At 40.6% G+C, this 18,249-nt stretch overlaps 1 protein-coding gene across 1 annotated transcript in view; it reads right to left on the bottom strand.

The window, feature by feature from the left end:
• GRM3 (glutamate metabotropic receptor 3) overlaps positions 1–18,249 on the bottom strand; it is a 529,015-nt gene that overhangs the window by 252,209 nt on the left and 258,557 nt on the right. The window lies entirely within an intron of this gene.

Genomic DNA, 18,249 nt, shown 5'->3' with positions numbered 1-18,249 from the left:
TGTAATATTATAATCACGTGATAAACAAATGTGCTATATCCATTTTCTCTGGTGAACTTACAGCTAAACAAAAGCTTTCATCACATGGACAAGCAGGTCTAATGTCAACAGATACATAGAGAAGAATTAATAAGTTACAGACTGTTTGACATACATAATGCCAGATCACTATTGAAATTATGAATATTTGTGCAATGCAGTATCATATATAGATTTGCACACACACTACTCAATAAGAGTTAAGGATATTTGGCCTTCTGGTAAAATGTTTGTAAAACGTAAAAAGTTCATGCTATAGTGATATTTTATCATGAAAGTAGGGTGTTTAAGTAGAATCATGCAATGGTGACCTCATCAGGAACTGTATATTAAAACAAAAAGCCAACAACAGTGGTGGGTATACCCCCAAAAAATGTCAATGTCTAACTAACTTGTCATGTGGCCTTGAGCATAAATTACAGCTTGACATGACGTCTCATGCTCTTCACAAATCAAGTTATTATCTCAGGTCATTGAGGCTCTGGGGTACACAGTTATGAGCCTCTACATGGCGATTCAGTTGATACTATAGGTTTTTTGGGGATTCAGGTCTGAAGAAATTGCAGGCCACTCCATTTGAAGTACCCCAGTTTCCAGCAGCCATTCCCTTATGATACAATCTCAATGAACTGAAGCACTGTCATCCATGAAGATGAAATTAGGTCTGTGCTGTCGATGCAGAAGCACAATGACTGAATTAATGATGTTATTCAAATAGTAGGGGCTTGTCATTGTACCATTCACAAAGTATAGGGCAGTTCTGAATTTACTAGATATACCTGCCCACACTGTAACACAACCACCACCAAAGGCTTGTGTGCTGACAACAGTGACTGATGAATGGCACTCTCCTTGACATCTCCAACATTGTTAATGGCCACCTCTTCCATATGAGACTAACCTGTTGTCATGCAACAAGCATGGCAAGCATGTTCAGACGAACTGAAATTGGACACAAAACAAAAAACACACCTACAAAGCACCGCAGACAAGGGGGCACTGGGGAAACAATAACAATGGTGGGCCCAGGAACTAGTGAGAGGGGAGATGGACACCTCCTATTCTCACCTGTAGCTGTCCCTACTCCCCTAGCCAGTCTCTATACAGTCTCCAAACAGTCTCGATAACTGTCGCCGAGCAGCACCCTGAGTCCCTAGGAAACCCCATAGATGCCCTGGCTAGTGAGAAGTGGGTGAGGTTCACTAGATCCACTGCTGCATTATTAAGACAAAGGGGTAAGGGAGACAAACAGAAGAAAAACAATCAAAATGGAGAGGATACGACTTCAGGAGAATCCACAGCAGTTCCTTCCACCAAGGCGGATTGCATACAAATGGCTTTGTATAGTCAGCAAAGCTTGCTGTGGGACCCAGCTATTTAAATACAAGGGTGTGTGTCTACAATGCAGGTGCAGCTGATCTTAACTGCAGGAGAGCTGCTAGCAGAAAATCTGACATTACTTCCGAACCAAAAGAAAAAAAAACAACATTTAAATGTAGAGTCCCAGACAGAGATAAGGGGCTTTAGTCCTCAATCTGTCTCTAGTCTCCAAAAGCCGTGACAGTTGTGACACCTGCTTGAAGCCTTGCAATGTTAGGTACCGATGATCAATTGTTAGGTGTCGTCTTGGTCTCATGATATCAAAATGTGAACAGCATGATGAGGAGGACTGTTTAAATACTAATTCTAATTGAACCCCAAGATATATTGGGAGATTCGTGGATCAAACACCTGTAGTGATTGTTGCCATTAAGCTTTTTGTTATAGAACAGCAAGTTGTGAAAAAGTACTGAAACATTGAACAGTTGGATATGTATATTCAAACAATTAGAGAAAGTCACATTACGTTCACCTGAAAACACTAGAGTGCATTTTAGGATCATCGAATAATTTCACTGGAAAGTCAAATATCTCTAACTTTTTGTGAGTAATCTATATATTCATGCAAAAGTTTTAGGTAGGTGTGGAAAAAATGCTGCTAAGTAAGAAGATAAGTTTAGTTTATTTTTACCTTTTAAAATTCTAAATAATTGAACAAAAGAGAATTCTTAATCAAATCAATATTTGGTGACCACCCTTGCCTTCAAAATATCATCAATTCTTTTAAGTGCAAATGGAAATAATCAGGGATTTTATAGGAATATATTCAGATTTGCAAATTGTCTCTTCAGAGAACATGAAAACTTGAAAAAACAATTTGCATGTTTAATTTCCCAGAGCAGTATAGCATGGTCTATAAGTTTCTTTACACTCGCTTGGCTCTCTCTATAAGAAGAGACATTACACAGTCAATAACTGAAATAGAAACCTCTGTGTAGGAGGCTTAAAACTGGGTAAAGAACAGCCTAAAGGGCCATTTACACGCTGCAACATCGTCGGGGTCACGGTGTTTGTGACGCACATCCGGCGTCGTTAGCGACATTGCAGCATGTGACACGTATGAGCGACCTTCAACGATCGTAAAAGAGGTAAAAGTCGTTGGTTTTGGAGAGGTCGTTCAATAACCAAAAATTGTTGAATGTGCAGTAACGAGGTTGTTTGTCATTCCTGCGGCAGCACACATCGCTGTGTGTGATACCGCAGGAACAAGGAACATCTCCTCACCTGCGACTGCCGGCAATGGGGAAGGAAGAAGGTGGGCGGGATGCTCGTCGCACTCATCTCCGCCCCTCCGCTTCTATTGGGCGGCCGCTTAGTGACGTCGCTATGACGCCGAACGAACCACCCCCTTAGAAAGGAGGCGGTTCGCAGGTCACAGTGACGTTGCTAGGATAAAACTTAAACAAGGGAGCACATGTGAAGGTTCTGGGAGATAGCGGTGAAGAGGAGAAAAAGAAACTGCTCACCTGATGTGGTTGTGCAGCCCTCGCACAACCACGGTATAAGGCAGGAGTGTGGTGTCAGAGCTCTTCTAACCTGTTAGCCCACGATGTCCATCCAGGGAAGCAAATTCTTAAAGAGCTGGTCACATGACAGATCACTGGGCGTCTCTGGTAATCTGACCTCCGTATCAAGCAGCTCTTGCCGTGAACCCACAGAGGGAAGATCAGCAGTAAAGTATAGAAGCACGGTCTGATAGAGCGCTAAGGAGGCCACAGTATTAGATTAATTTTTTTTAGAATTTATTGTTTTCTATCAGCCACTGATACTGGCTCATAGAAAACAATAAATTCTAAAAAAAATTAATCTAATACTGTGGCCTCCTTAGCGCTCTATCAGACCGTGCTTCTATACTTTACTACAGTGACGTTGCTAGGCAGGTAAGTATGTGTGACTGTTCCTAGCGATGTTGTGCGCCACGGGCAGCGATTTGCCCGTGATACACAACCGACGGGGGCTGTTACACTCGCTAGCGATATCGGTACCGATATCACAGCGTGTAAAGTACCTTTATCTCTGCAACAAAGGTGAGATTAGGGAAGACAGTCAACAAAGTCTCTCTCAATCAAAGATTTCAAAGCAAACAGGGTTCAAAGATGTGTTGTTCAAGCTCTTCGGAAGAGGAACGAACCAAGGAAAGGATTGTACATGCAGTGGTAAGCCAAGAAACTTAGTGCAGTAAACATAAGACATATACTTCCCTTTGAAATTAGAAAATATCCAACAGTGCCATCATTTCAAAACTGACTGAAACAAGTGCGACCCAATTATATACATTTGAAAAACTCTGCCAAAGTCGTTTGCATGGAGGAATTGCAGCCAAAAAGTCATAATTTGACATCAATACAAGGCCAAGTAAATAAATTATGCATGAAAACATGGGTACTAGGGTGAAAACAATGGCAGCAGGTGCTCTGGACTGATGAGCCAAAATGTGACATATTTGACTGTAACAAAAGGCAGATTGTTCACTGAAGGGCTGGGAAGGAGAACAATAATCAGTGTCTGCAGGCAATAGTGAAGCATGGTGGAGATTCCTTACAAGTCTGGGGCACCATTTTAGCAAATGGAATTATGGCTCTAGTTAATGGTGTCTTAAATGCTGTGAAATACAGGCAGGTATTTATCTACGATGTAATCCTATCAAGGAGATGTCTGATTGGCTCCAAATTGTTTCTGCAGAAGGATAACGACTCCAAACCATGAACCAATGTCACTTAGAACTATCTTCAGTGTAAAGAACAGCGAGTCTTAGAAGTGATGATGTGGCCCCACAAAGATCTAAATATAATCCCAACTGTCTGAAGTTACATAAAAAATAGAAGGATTTGTCTACATCCGCACAAGATCTGTGATTGTAGAACAACCTCCCTAGTGAATTTGATTCTCTTTTGTTCATTCACTTTTAAATATTAACCGTTAACAATTGTATTTTCGAAACATTTTTACTCTGCAGCATTTTTTTAACATCAGTCTAAAACTTTTGTGTAAATATATTTCCATTGTTACTTTACTTGTTGCCAATATTGTAAAATAATGTGATGCAGTTGAGAACAAATATATACAGAATGACCGTGCTGCCAGTGGATAATGATCGCTCTAATTACTACTGCAACATTTTTGCAAGTGATTGGCGGATTTACAGCAGGCATTAGCACATTTAAGACTAAGCAAATTTGCCTGGTCAAACAATAACTTCAGTGGATACTCGCAGTTGCTGCAGGGTATAATCCAAGTTGGAGATTTAATTAGAAAAATGTCCTTCGTTGATTGTCACATATTGAAACAAATATGTCCATTAAAATTAATGAGACTATGTGTGTAAGCATCACCAACAGTGATGGACATGTGGTAATTATCATTTGGCTTCTCTGAGCAGGAGGAAATAATAATTTATAAACACAAATATATTTAGCGTTACTAAAGCAGAAAGTCATTTTCCTTTACTGAACCCAACTGGTGTACTTTGCACAAGGGATCAACAGTCCGAATAGTCTGCCAACGAATGGCAAATAGAAAGCTTTGTCTCACATGGCAGGGGTGGAATAAGGCTCTCAGACATTAATTATCCCTAGCTTTCTCACAATCTTAATAACACAATAAAGATTTTTATTATTATTATTATTATTATTATTATTATGTTACAAGGCTATATACACAATATTTCAGTTTTTATCCATTTTCTTCAGTGAGTCACATGGAAATTTAATTTTGTCAGGCCAGTACACCCAGTCTGTGAGTAGGATTGGAGTAGTAATAGGAAGAGAGAACTGTGTCATGAGTTAGGAGAAAATTTTAACTAAAATACATTTGTACTAAGAAATAGTGATGGGTGAACCCGAACTGTAAGGTTTAGAGTCCATGCTGGACACCTAGTGTCCCTGCATGGACCCCAAACATGGACTTCTCAGGGAAGTCCATGTTACTTTTCAGGTTCGGCCATCCGGATAGAGATAAAAATAAAAAAGGAAAAAGAAAGAACATAAGGAATAAAGCAGGACCGTTATGCTTATCGACCTTCCCTGTGGCTGTAACACTACTTCCTTGTCGAATCATTAGCTCTCACTTCTTCCTCTACCCACCATCAGTATCAGTGTCTATGATTGGTTGCAGTCAGACTGCGTCCTCACCCTGTGTGATAGTGTCTGTGATTAGTCGTAAGCACATACACTTTCTGAGTCCCTATTGTGGTGTGAAAAGAAATAAATAACTAGAAAATGGTGTAGAGACCCCTATATTGTGATATCCAGCACATATATAGTAGATGGCTATAGGCTGCAGCCTCCAGTTGTGTGGTTATCTTGGATGTCCATCAAAATAAGAGGGAACCTATGCGGCTTTTTAAAAATATATTTAAATAAATAATTTAAAAAAACAGCATGCAGTCCCCCCCAATTTTGATACCCAGCTATGATAAAGCCAACAGTTGAGGATTGGTATTCTCAGGTTAGGGAGGCCCATGGCTATTAGGCCCCCTAGGCTAAAAATATCAGCCCAAAGCCATCCAAAGATCCATTAGATGCAAAAACTCTGGCACTTTACCTGGCTCAACCCGATTGCTCTGGGGCTGTGGTAATTGGGGAAGTATAAGGTTAAAGATAGCTCACAGCTGCTACTAAGCTCTTCATTAGTATTGGGTAGTGGTCTATGAGACCCCCCATTACTAATACTGTAAGTTAAAAGAAATAAACATAAACACAAAAAAATCCTTTATTTGAACTAAAATACACAAAAAACACTCTCTTTCTCATATCTATTAACCCCCCAAAGCCCCAGATCCAATGTAATCTACATGCGGTCCCATGGTGATCCCAGCTCTGCTACGTACTGAAGTCATGGCGCATGGTGAATATTAGAGAACATGACCACCAGCTGCAGTTTCAGGCAGACACTGACTGAGCTGCAGAACTGAGCAGTGACATCCGGTACCCCACCTGTGACCACAGGTAAACTCCCCTCAGGTGAACTCATTGAACTCAGTGATCTCCCCTTGAGGTAACTAATTGAGTTCAATGAGATTTGCAGCTCCTGGTAGAAAACATATTTCTTTTTGCCAAGAGATGCAGATTTGGTGCTAAATTTATATACTAAATTCATGCACCAATTATGCATCTCACGCAAAAAAACCACGCATCAAAACGCGATGTGGTGATGTGGTTTTCATGTGTTATATTGCAGATTTAGTGCAGGAATTTGGTGTATAAATTCCAACATCAAATCTGCATCTCCTGGTACAAAACCACACATATACCACAGTTTTGATGCCATTTTAGTGCAGTTTTCTGTCAAGAAATGCAAAAGTGGTGCAGAAATCTGGTGCAGACATTTCTGTATCTCCTGGCAGAAAATTGTGCTTTTCTTTTGCAAGGAGATACAGATTTGGTGCTTGAATTTATACACCAAATCTGCATCTCCTGGCAAAAAACACAATGTAGTTTTGTTCCATTTTTTTTGCCAGGAGATGCAGATTTGGTGCTGGTATCCACATGAAAACAGAATTGCAGTTTTTTTTTCAGGAGATGCAGATTTGGCGCAGAAATGTCTGCACTATATTTCTGTACCAAATTTGCATCTTCTGGCGGAAAACTGCACCAAAACAGTGTCTAAACCACGGTTTTTGTACAGTTTTCTTCCTGTAGATGCAGATTTGGTGCTGGAATTTATACACCAAATTCCTGCACCAAATTTTCATCTCCTGGCCAAACAAAGCATCAAAACGCAATGCGTTTTTGATGCGCTTTTTTTGGACAGCAGATGCAGATTTGGTGCATGAATTTGATGTATAAATTTCAGCACCAAATCTGCATCTCTGCAGAAAAACCCAAAATGCAGTTTAGGTTTGGTTTTCTACCAGGAGATGCAGATTTGGGATTTGAATTTATACACCAAATTCCTTTACCAAATCTGCATCTCCTGGCAACAACCCAAGTCGCATATTGATGCATTTTTTTTGCCAGGAGACACAGTATTGATGCATGAATTTGGTGTATAAATTAATGCACCAAATCTCCATCTCTTGTAAAAAATAGACAGTTTTCTGCCAGGAGATGCATATCTCATTAACCCTTTATATCACCAAGATTGCCCCCACACCAGGGCAATCGGGTGAGCCTGCTAAAACGCCAGAATTGTCACATCTAATTGATGTGACAATTTAGTGGGTTTAGTGGGGGACCACACACTGTTTTTTAAATTATTTATTTAAATAATTTTAAAAAAGAAGCATAGGATCCCTCTTATTGTGATACACAGCCAACATAAGCACACAGCTGGGGATTGGCAGCCTGTAGCCGTCTGCTTTCTCTGCGCTGGGTATCACAATATGGGGGGACTTTATGCCATTTTTTAAATTTGTTTATTTTTACACCACTATAGGAAAACAGAATTTGTTAAAGAAAAACCCGTACCTACACCCAGAAAAGATGATGACAAATATATAACAGTATTCAAAATTGAGCATGAGTGTGGGTGTTAAAGGACCAATAAGACCATTTGTAATTAAACATAGAACCGAAGAAAAGAAAACTATCAAAAAGGTCAAAGAATAATGATATCTTTATTAAACATTTAAAACATCTTTTTGTAATGGACAAAGGATCTGCTTAATGCATAAAAGACAGGTACAGTTTGCTATAGCTTACATAATTACTCAGTGCAAAACGTTTGCAAACTGTACCTGACCAGACAGGAGCTGATATATGAAAATATGGTAATAAATTATTATAAACATGAACCTAAGTAAAGTGTCACGTGCCATGAGGTAATGTTATCAATTGTAATTAATATACATACAAGACAAAGTTGCTACTATGATACTTAGTAATGATAGAAAAACATAAACCACAAGGTGGTTAGAGGCATGGGTCAACGGTGCACCAACTTATACTGACTGTATGTAGCTGCAGGACATTGAGTTTCTTACATACAGTAAGAACTACTCCAACAGTCAGAGGGGATACGTGATGGCTTATAGTAAAGCCATACTCAAAACAGTAAACAAAGGTAAAACATAATTGGCAAATGTTTACCTTAGTATACCAGGAGCACCAGGTCAATGGTTTTGACGCCCTTCCCGACAAGCGCGTTTCGGCGCTACCGTCTTCAGGGCATGGGGTCATCTAGTATGGTGAAGCCTTATGTAGAGAGGATCAACCAATGGGCAAACAAATTGTGTGCATGCGCATGATGGTCTGCGAGGTCAGCATAGGATGCATAACAGTGGGTAAGGTAAGTGGTAAGGTCACGTGGGGAGAGGAGTGTATGTATACATCACAGGTATTACACAATCCCATCACAATAGAAGTGTGACGGATATGGGGGTTGGCAACCTCAAGTGTCAAAATGCCACCCACCACTAAGTTCATAGAGAGGCCGAAAAAGAACTTGCTTGTTATGTGCTGAGATGGCACAGGATCCACACCATTCACATCCCAGAGTGATGGCATACCACTCCGGGTGAGTTAGGGGAAAACCACCGACTGCAGCACAAGCAAATCCCAGGCATCGCCAACGGAGAGACATGGCCAGCCAACTGGTTTATCTTTTACAATTTTTTTTTTAAATGTTTAATAAAGATATCATTCATTATTATTTGACCTTTTTGTTCGTTTTTTTCTTCAGTTCTATACCACTATAGGAACACAGACAGTGTGTGTGATTTCCAACCAATCATAGGTGCTGACACATAGGGTGGGGATACAGTGTGACTGCAACCAATCAGAGATACCAGGACATACAGTGGGTAGGAGAAGTAGTGAATAATGAAAGCTAATGAGCAGACCCAGAAGCAGTGTGATGGCTTTGTGGGAGACTCAGTAAGTATAACTGTCCTGCTTTGCAACCTCCCTAGCCCTTTCTACCACCATTTTACAGCAAAATGTTTGGGTTCCCATAGACTTATATGGGGTTAGCCGTCTAGGCAGATGCTCGGGTTCAAGCCCGGTCCCGAACCGGACTTTTATCTAAAGTCTGTCCGGAATTGCCAAATCCAAACATCAGCAAATTCACCCATCTCTACTAATAAGCTAATATTAGGATTTGCTGTTAACCCCCTAAACTACACCTAACATTCCATCTTTATTAAATTGAATAACCTTTCAATCATAGCTATATGTAATAAATTAATTAATTAATAGTTGTCGGATGAATGTTCTGCCATGCTAAATGCACTTGGGTACCCAAATCAATAACATCTGCCCCTAACAAATCCCTTAGCAATTGTTGACCAATAAAGTCCCAGTCATCCCAGTCACACAAGCAAAATGTGTCCTGGTGTTAAAAAACAGCTCATGTGACTCTTTGGAGAAATGGGAGTACCACAAGTTCCAACACCAAATCAATGTATCACTGAGATGTTAATGTATCTGGAATAAAGACTAGAGAGGTCTTCCTACTGTATATCATGCTATCACACTTCATATTAATGGGAGTAGGATGGGTATGATATTCCATCATCAAGGTCTCTTTATTGCATTGCCGACGGGGACTCCTGACCAAGCTATAATTGCATGCATAACACAAAAGAGACTCCTCACCAAAGAGGATGGCCCTTCATTCCATCTTCTGCTGCCATCTTGCTCTGCCCCATGATACATTTGGAGAGCAATAACATGAGGTCAGTGGAACACCTGTATTTGTATGTGTGACATGTAGCCAAATGTCAATCAAATGCCTTCTGATGCTTTGTATAGACACTGTTTGATGCTATAAGCTTGTTATGTGATAGCCAATTTCACTTGCAGTACAGAATAGATCAATTGTGAAACCAGTAGTATGGCCATTTCTCCAAAGTGTCCCCGGAGCCATTTTTTAAAAAAAACAAAAAAACATTGTGCCAGACCACATGTTGCTTGTGCTATTGTGAGCAGCCTGCGTGGCCTAACCTTGCTACAATGGCCTGCAGCATTTCCAGACTTGTCTCACATCTAGCTCAATTGAGATGCTATTGGAAATTACAAGTAGAGCTGCCAGCAGAGGATCTTGATGATTTGTGTGCCCAAATGCATTCAGCTTGGCAGAACATTCCTCAGATAACTATAAATAACTTCCTGGATAGCATGTTAAAGTGTCTAAATAGTTGTATTTTCATGCATGGCACTCATAATTTGAGACATTTTGAAAAAAGTTATTCCATTTTTTCATATCACTGACATGTCCATTGAATAGTTTCCATGACTCCATGAAGTTTCAATGTTGAGGAGTGTCAGTATAGTTAAATAATTTTTTTAGTAGTGCATCAGCACTATGAAAAGTAAAAATCAAATTTTTTGCACAATTCTATTGTCTGGCCTCTCCTAAACTCAAACTGACAACTCCACGTTCTCAGGGAGCAGCTCTAACAGTCAGCCACAGCGTAGACTTTTGTACACTCTCCTATTCTCTGGTCTACCGAGACTCGAATTGGTGATTCCATGATTGCAGGCAGTAGCTCTAGCAATGAGGCACAACCCACAGCAATGGACTATGGTTACATAGTTACATAGTTACTTAGGTTGAAAAAAGACCTAGGTCCATCTAGTTCAACCTTCCTCCACCAGTTCTACATTTAGTCACTAAGTCATTTATAACCAACAATGTTTTGTATACTGAGGAAATCATCCAGCCCGTTTTTAAAAGCTGTTATAGTATCTGCCATTACAACCTCTTGTGGTAGTGTATTCCACAGTCTGACCGCTCTAACTGTAAAGAACCCTTTCCTATTTAGGTGTCGGAATCGCTTTTCTTCCACTCGCAGTGAGTGCCCCCTGGTCCTTAGTATTGTTTTTGGAAGAAATAAGTCATGTGCCAGTCCTTTATATTGACCACACATGTATTTATACATATAAATGAGATCTCCTCTGAGACGTCTTTTTTCTAAGCTAAACATATCTAACTTTTTCAACCTGCCATCATATGGGAGGCCTTCCATTCCTTGTAATAGTCTAGTTGCCCGCCTTTGAACTGACTCTAACTTCTGAATGTCCTTTTTAAAATGTGGAGCCCAAAACTGGATCCCGTATTCCAGATGTGGCCTTACAAGTGATTTATAGAGGGGTAACAATACGTTGGGATCACGGGATCTAATCTCTCTTTTTATACACCCTAAAATCTTGTTTGCTTTAGCAGCTGCTGCTTGACATTGTTGAGTGCTGCTGCTCAGCTTATTTGTAATGAGAATACCCAAGTCCTTCTCCTGTTCTGTAGTCCCGAGTTTACTTCCATTTAATGTATACGCAGCTATAGGATTACTCCGTCCTAGGTGCATTACTTTACATTTATCAACATTAAATCTCATTTGCCAAGTATCTGCCCATTCTGACATCTTATCCAGATCTTTTTGTAATATTGTACTATCCAGGTCAGTTTTTAATATCCTACATAGTTTGGTGTCATCGGCAAAGACTGACACTGTACTATCAATCCCATCCACAAGGTCATTAATAAAGAGAGTAAAAAGAATCGGTCCAAGCACAGATCCCTGCGGCACCCCACTGCTGACTATAGCCCATTTAGAGAATGTACCATTTATGACTTCTCTTTGTTTCCTATCTCTTAGCCAATTCCTTACCCAGTTGCATATTGTGTCCCCTAGTCCTTGCTTCTGGAGCTTTAGTATAAGGCTATTATGTGGTACAGTATCAAATGCCTTTGCAGAGTCCAAATAAATCACATCAGCTGCATTACCAATATCCAGGTTTGAACTTACCCCCTCATAGAACCCCAACAGGTTGGTTAGACACGACTTATCTTTTATGAATCCATGCTGTTTGTCAGTTATCATATTATTTTCTGCAATATATTTTTGCATGTCATCCCTTAAAATGCCCTCAAAAACTTTGCATACTACTGATGTCAGGCTTACTGGACGGTAGTTGCCTGGATCTACCCTCTTACCTTTCTTAAATATCGGTACCACATCAGCAATCCTCCAATCCTGAGGCACCAACCCTGTTACAAGTTCATTATAGGGCTATTGCCTGTGAACATGGAGTTGCCAGTTTGAGTTTTGGGGAGGCCAGAGAATAGAGTTGTTTAAATAATATAGGTATTACCAGTAATAAATATATATATATATATATATATATGTATTACGAGGGGGACCCGGGGAAGCATGCCAAGATGGGAAATGGACAGCTTCCACCCAAGGGCGCGAGGCGGAGATGACGGACTTGACCCAATCAGGGTCCACGACGTCCCAGCCTGGCCAGTCAGGATTCACCACGTCACCAGCCTTGTCATCAAGCCGTGTGACGTCAGTGGGCGAATCAGGACCCACCACACATTGCACATGCTCACCCTCCTGCCTCTGGGAAATAGAGGCGGGATCCTTGGTTTCACAATGTGCAAAGATAACGGGAGTCTCACTGCTTCCCTGAGCAGCAAAACTTTGCACATTGCGCTACCTCGCAGACCTTTGAGGCCGCTGAGCAGGAGGAGCCGCGGCAGGCAAGGTATGGGAGACCGCTTCACTCCTTGCAACAGGAGAACCACTAGGTGTCACCCTTCTGCTGCCTCTCTGAGGAGGTATCTCCTGGACACTGCGCAGTCTGGCAGACCTTTGGCGCTGCTGAGCAGGAGCGCTCGTGGCAGGCAAGGAATGGGAGACTGCCCCATTCCTTGCCCCAGGAGAGCCACAAGGTGTAACATATATATATATATATATATATATATATATATATAAACAGGCCAAAAATGAAAGCCATGATGTAGATATAAAAAGCTGCACAAGTATATATATATTTTTATAACTGGAATATATTTATAAAATGTAACTTGTTTTCAAATAAATATGATACTTGGTATTGTACCTAAACATCTTTAACATGACCCTGAAAATGGATATATGAATGAAACCCATGCATTGCCTAGAAACAGTTACAAACAGCTTCTGTTGACTAAGTACCATTCCTTGTACTATTCATTTTAGGCTTTTGTGGCATTAAGTGAAAAATCCAGTGTTTAGTAACTTATTGAAGTGATGACTTTGTGGATAACTTGACAATTTCTTGGAAATTAACTTAATTCTATTTGAGTAGTTATTATGATATTATCTTTATATTTACATATACCGTAAGTTATTATTCTTTTGTAACGCCAACATATTTATTCTGCAGCACTTTGCAAATCCCTGTCATCATTTTGACAATTTAAATTCCCTAGTGGCATATTTGCGATAAAACCAGATTACGTAGAGAAAACCTATGCACATGTAAGGGTGATGCAGGACTCTGCCCACCCCAGACCTGTTGACTAGCTGCAACCTGTAGTTCTACTGTTTGTGTTATGTCATTTTATTGGTTGGCCACTAGATGGCCATGGTATGCTTGGTTACTTCCCTGGTCCTGTGAATTAGGGAGGGGATAGCGGGGTGGAGCACGGGTGACAAAAGGAAGTTGTAGGAGAAAATTGGGAGGAGAGTCACCAAAAGGAGTACGTGAACACATCTGTGGGAGGTGTGGAGTGGAGGCCTGACCTCAGTGAATTAGTGGGCCCTAAGGGCAAATCCTGGACCAGTGGAACGAGGGATCCTTATGCTGAAGGATTGTCTGAACCTTGTCCCCTGCTGGGTACTGTCCAGCCGGTCAGGAAGGTGACCGTTTCCCTGCTGTGTATACTCAAAGAACCCCCTGGCGACTGATGGTCAGTTGATCCTTCTGGAAAAGGGTACGTCTAGTTCTGGCCGGAGCACAGCCAAGGAGGAATACGCGATAAGTTCCTTCCAGGCAACATGCAATTCCCTCTGGGTGGGAAGGAAGGGCTTAGGAGCTGCAATGACTTGGACCATGCTACTGTGACGTCTGTCAGGGGATGAGGAGCCTAGTAGTGCCCGAAGGTACACAGGTACCAGGGAAGTGTCCGGCCGCCAAATTAGACTGTGTAATTGAGAACGTGAAGTTTATGGAGAACCCCTGTGGGACCAATTCCAGTGCCTGTTTGCTGGGACTGTTAGTAGGAAAGAAAATTTGTTTAAAAGAAATTTTCATGTGTGTTTTTCAGTATTCAGAAGAATGATGGAATGGTGAGTGAAAGACACGAGTACCCCTTTCTATTGAAGCTCACATTGGGAAGCATGGGGTTAACTGCCGGCCGCGCTGTGGCTTGATGACCCCGGAAACCATGGCCACTACTGCCTGCCAGCCTGGCTTCAACACAAACATGGAGAAATAATATTGTACACACTGTTTGCACATGTTATCCTTAGTCGGATTTATCCCAGGACTATGCCACTGCAATGGAACAGTGGTAGCCACTATGCCTCCACAATATTGCATGTAAAAAAATGCTAAGATTATGATTGTTAATCAATTCTGAACTTGGTGTTGTTGTTTCGTAAGAGCAACAATCCAATATTAATCAATTATATTTTTGGCGCTACCAGAATAACACAATAATATGTCACTAAAGAAACATAATTCTTTAATTTTTGTGGGGTAAGCCAATTCCTTCACCCTGTCATCTGTAATAAGGCACCCATATAACATGATTCATTTTCTTATAATGGTGTCATGTTATGTAGCAAGTGCTCCGCCTTAGACACCAGAGTTTAGAAACAAAATTATATACTGATCCTTGAAATACAAAAAAACCTGCATAATATTCTGATGACTGTAAAAGTGTATGGACACACAAAAAGCAAAATAATGTTAATTTCATGTGTGCATTTGTACTGTGTCTTTATCAAACCATGCCAAGTTGTGATGGAAATAAAGAGCATACTACAAAATATGAGGAGAATACAGTCATGGCTGAAAGTGTTGGCACCCTTGAAATTGTTCCAGAAAATAAAGGCAAATAGGACAAAATTTCCCCCAAAATCCCCCAAAATGGGCAAGACAAACTTGTTGGCATGTTTCCAAAATTGAGGTAAATGATGGGCTTATTGGTAAAGCACATCATTCTACTGTTTGTTTATCAAAAACAAAATGAGGCCTAGAAAGAAAAGAACACCGTATCTACAGTCAAATATGGTGTAAGTTAAAAGCTGTTTTGTGGTTGTTTCGCTGCTTCTGCCACTGGGTACCTTGAATGTGTGCAATCAAAATGACTGCTGGAACACCACTGTAAATGTGAACAGGGTGCTAGCCAAAAAATACACAATCTATATGAAGTGAAAGCTGCACACAAAATTCAGAGAAATATGAGAACCCAGTCCCGCCCTTTAGCCATGATTATTCAACTTCCTATATAGCCAGGTCCCTGGCTTCACATACACAGCAGGTTTCAACCGCACATAGAGGTAACATTTGGTTAGGTACCCATGCACACAAGCAGGTTTTAACCGCATATAGAGGTAACATTTGGTTAGGGACCCCATAAATAAGAGATTACCGTGAAGCGGTTATGGGGCAGTAACGAATGGATCAATACATTAACTAAATATCTCTTTTTTTTCAAATAATCCTCAGCAGTTATGCAATGTCACATTTAATTTTTTTTTCCATTTTTCATATGGCTAGTTGTATTTTTCATTTCTTATGTATCATGAAGCAGTTATGCTTGTTCAAATTTCTCTGAATTTGGTGTGCAGCTTTCACTTCATATTGAATTTGTGCAAGGCATCATGAAATCTGAAAAATACCGAAGGAATTGAATCACAGTGTAGTACAAATTGTCAGAAAGTTGGATTTGCATCCTAGCTCATGGGTCTTCTAGCAGGACAAATAACTCAAACATTCTTCAAGAATCCACCAGAAATGATGGAAACAAAGTGCTGGAGATTTCTGAAGTGGAGCAATGAGTCCAGTTCTAAATCGTATTGAAAACCTGTGGAGAAATTAATATTGCTGTTGGGAGATAGCATCCTTCATATAAAAGAGACCTGGAGCAGTTTATAATAGAAAAGTGATCCAAAAAAACAGTTGAGGAGTAACAAGCTTGTTGATGGCTGTAGGAAGAGATTGTTTGAAGTTATTTATTCCAAAGGTTGTGCAAACAAATATAAGTTTGAAGGTGGAAAAAAATGTGTTTAGCCTATGTTTGGGGCTTTGTGTGAAATTATGTCCAATTTGCCTTTTTTCTCTGTTTAATTTGAGTTGCTCCAATACACACAAAAGGAATAAACATGTGTATGATAAAATGTATGATTGTAATAACTTTCTTGGCAAAATACTAAATTTCCTGAATTTCCTGGTATTGCATTCCAAAAACTTTAAAAAGAATGTAAACCATTGCTGTAAATTGGAAGATTACATTTAAATAATACAAAAAAAAACAAACAGATTTTATCACAACATTGTTTTTTTAAAAAAATTATATTAATTCATCAACTAATTATCTCATTCTTATTGTAGATTGTTTAAACAAGTCCTACACAAATAAAAGGGACAATCTGTTATAATACAAGTGGGCCAAAGTTATCGGCATTCTGTCAGGAATGGTGCTGCACCATTAAATATCTTGTTCTAGGCTCGAAGATATGCTGTAACTGTCGGCAAAACACTTTACTTCCTGCTGAGTGACTTCAGCAATTTATAACTAGTAATCAAAGTATCATTACATTATCACCATAATCCTGTCATCAAGTCCATTAGTTTAAAGTCAAGCATTATTACCCCGGCGCTGCACGTTTGTGACTTTGTATTTTTTACGCTATGATAATAGCGCATTCTATATAATTTAAAAGAATACAAATAAAGCTGAGTGCATGTTTAACTTTATAATAGCATATTAGCCTTGCTCTCTACAAAGAAGATATGTTACATCAAAACATTTACTCACTGAGGTTACTGCGTTTAGGAGGATTTAACATTTTAAAATACCTTGACAGGGCAAGTGGTAATGCATTACCTGAGCAATTCCTATTATTGCTTCTAGATCAACTTAATCCTACTATAATTACTCTTCTTACTCATTCCCTTCGTTATTACCAGATCAGTTGTGTTCAACACATTTTTCAGTATTTATATAACTGGACAAACAATGTAATCCATCAGGCTGCATTTACGCATAGATTTTACATATCCTTGTGCTGTCCATTATTAAAATGGCCAGCACATGCCTCATAGAGTTTCACTGATTCATACAGAGAAACTAAGGGGGGAGGTTTCTCCTTATGGAGGGCAAAATCCACAAAAAGAAGTGTCTGCAAATAGAGTGTTTAAGAATGGTTTCTTATCCTAAGTTAAGCTGGTGTCACACACAGCGACAACGACAACGACGTTGCTGCTACGTCACCATTTTCTGTGACGTTGCAGCGACGTCCCGTCGCTGTCGCTGTGTGTGACATCCAGCAACGACCTGGCCCCTGCTGTGAGGTCGCCGGTCGTTGCTGAATGTCCAGCTTCATTTTTTGGTCGTCACTCTCCCGCTGTGACACACACATCGCTGTGTGTGACAGCGAGAGAGCGACGAAATGAAGCGAGCAGGAGCCGGCACTGGCAGCTGCGGTAAGCTGTAACCAGCGTAAACATCGGGTAACCAAGGGAAGACCTTTCCCTGGTTACCCGATATTTACCTTTGTTACCAGCCTCCGCTCTTGCTGCCAGTGCCGGCTCCTGCTCTGTGCACATGTGGCTGCAGTACGCATCGGGTAATTAACCCGATGTATACTGTAGCAAGGAAAGCAAGGAGCCAGCGCTAAGCAGTGCGCGCGGCTCCCTGCTCTCTGCACTGTGACAAGTAGCTGCAGCACACATCGGGTTAATTAACCCGATGTATACTGTAGCAAGGAGAGCAAGGAGCCAGCGCTAAGCAGTGCGCGCGGCTCCCTGCTCTCTGCACTGTGACATGTAGCTGCAGCACACATTGGGTTAATTAACCCGATGTGTACTGTACCTAGGAGAGCAAGGAGCCAGCGCTAAGCGCGGCTCCCTGCTCTCTGCACATGTAGCACAGCGACGTTATGATCGCTGC

The sequence above is a fragment of the Anomaloglossus baeobatrachus genome, chromosome 4 (genome assembly GCF_048569485.1).
Source record: "Anomaloglossus baeobatrachus isolate aAnoBae1 chromosome 4, aAnoBae1.hap1, whole genome shotgun sequence".
Classification (NCBI taxonomy): domain Eukaryota; kingdom Metazoa; phylum Chordata; class Amphibia; order Anura; family Aromobatidae; genus Anomaloglossus; species Anomaloglossus baeobatrachus.
This window is presented reverse-complemented; position numbering and strand designations above follow the sequence as displayed.